The sequence below is a fragment of the Limulus polyphemus genome, unplaced genomic scaffold, assembly GCF_000517525.1.
Source record: "Limulus polyphemus unplaced genomic scaffold, Limulus_polyphemus-2.1.2 Scaffold1143, whole genome shotgun sequence".
NCBI classification, from domain to species: Eukaryota; Metazoa; Arthropoda; class Merostomata; order Xiphosura; family Limulidae; genus Limulus; species Limulus polyphemus.
The window spans coordinates 208,784-210,803 of NW_013666753.1; positions in this window are offsets into that span (position 1 = coordinate 208,784).

Consider the following 2,020-nt stretch of genomic DNA (forward strand, 5'->3'; position numbering starts at 1 on the left):
CAATGGTTCCATAAATGTCGGTTTAGTTAAGTAACAAGACCGAGACCACCACCCCTTTTTTTTTCCAAAATATGTTGGCTTGGTATAACGAGACAAATTCAAAAATATTCTCAATTTTAAATCGATTTCGACTCTCCCACCCGAAACATTTATAAGAGGAAAATCTGCTACTTAAATAGCAAGAAGAATTAGTTAAAAGTCTTGTGAAGCTTAATTTGAGTTATAATTATAATAAGGTTTGAAGAAACTACGTATGACTATTCAAATGCATACGTAGAAAACTTAATCGTTGTTTTATACATATATCTTAAGTTGCATAAGATACTAAACTTCCATGTGGCTTAATTTACTGCGGGTGGGAAATATCTACGATGACAACGAACGAAACCACAGATAACAGAATTAATGTTTTTTACTCTTTTCTAAACTTTCCTCGTCACAATTTTTATTTCATGTAAAAATGTAATTTTGTATTATTATTATTAATCAAAACACGTAGTCGAAATTCCTTAAACATTAGCCTCCAAATTTTCCCTCGGAAAATCTGCATTTAATCCTTAATGGCTTGTATATTTTGTTTAACAACTACTGGTTTATATTATGAAGCTATGAGATTACACCAGCAAGTTTTTTGTTTTGTTTTTTCATATATTGTAAGTTTATGATCGTAAATTCTAAACTATGTACTGTCATTGTTTCATTTACGATCTTAATGTTTTACTATTAACTCTTCGAATACAGAAACCCTTTCAACAATAACATTAAAAAAAAAGAAATTGTGTATTTGGAAAGAAAAGTTTTTATTTTTTTACCGTTAAGCAGCAGTAATACAACTACATTTTAGCTCTTCTTGGCCACAGCAGACAGCTTCAGAGAACTAGCACAGTTGTCAAAACCAGTGATCCATTCTCTCCAATATTAAACAACAGTGAAAGACGATGATAATATACTGTTGACTGTTTCTTTAAAAACCTAAAAAGTACTAAGTAATCGGACAGTACAAAAGCGTTATTGAAATAAATATACATACATATGTATATATTTACCTGCCCATTCCTTCTTTTTAAAAATGTAGTCTATAATACTATTTTCATTATTTTACTATAGAAACAGCATATAGCTCCTCTTATAATTATATTCAATATAATGTTTGTTACAGTACCATGGAAATAAAAGGTAAGTAATATTCTAACAATGTGGTAATAGCAGAATGAATAATAATAATATAACAATGTTAAAAGGCTGGTAATAATGTTTTAGTGATGGGTGATACCCTGGCGATGATAAAAGACGAATAGTTATATTACTATTGAAACAGTAATAAAATTAAACAATCAACCACAAAATCCAAAAATTCAAGCCATCATCGAAAATGCAGAAAAGAAAATCCTAAACGCAACAATCAGACACAAATACAGAGACATCAACAACTTCAGAAAAGAAGATTCGAGACTACGCGACCTTCTGACCTCCAATACTACGTCGAATGACTCACGTTTGCTCTTTGGAGTCATCAACCGAAACTGGATAAACCAAAGAGACAAAATTGAAACTAGACATACTAAAAAAATATCTGAATTAATCAAAGAAATGAATCAGATAGACTATAAAAACAAAGCCACTAATATAGTTAACTTATCAAAAACAACCCTAACACCAACGCAAGAAGAAATTTTAAACAAGGGCCTAAAATATGCAATGACAAAAAAAATGTTCCCGCCTTAGGAATCAAAACTGGAATAGAAGATTTAACTACAAGATTAGTGCAATAATCAATAAGAGATAAACAAAGAACTAATACAACAAATAAAAGTCACACAACCACTGAAGTTAATGAAACAGATATCGATCATCAAGAAATGAAAACGGACGACGAGAGCACGAAGATATTTCAAGGCAAAAAAATAACAGAATGTGGTTCCCTAAATTACCCAAAGACAACCAAAACCTATAAGGTTTCACTCAAGAAATTTCATCTAGAATTCAAGGGTATTTACTGAAAAACCATAAAATTAAACAA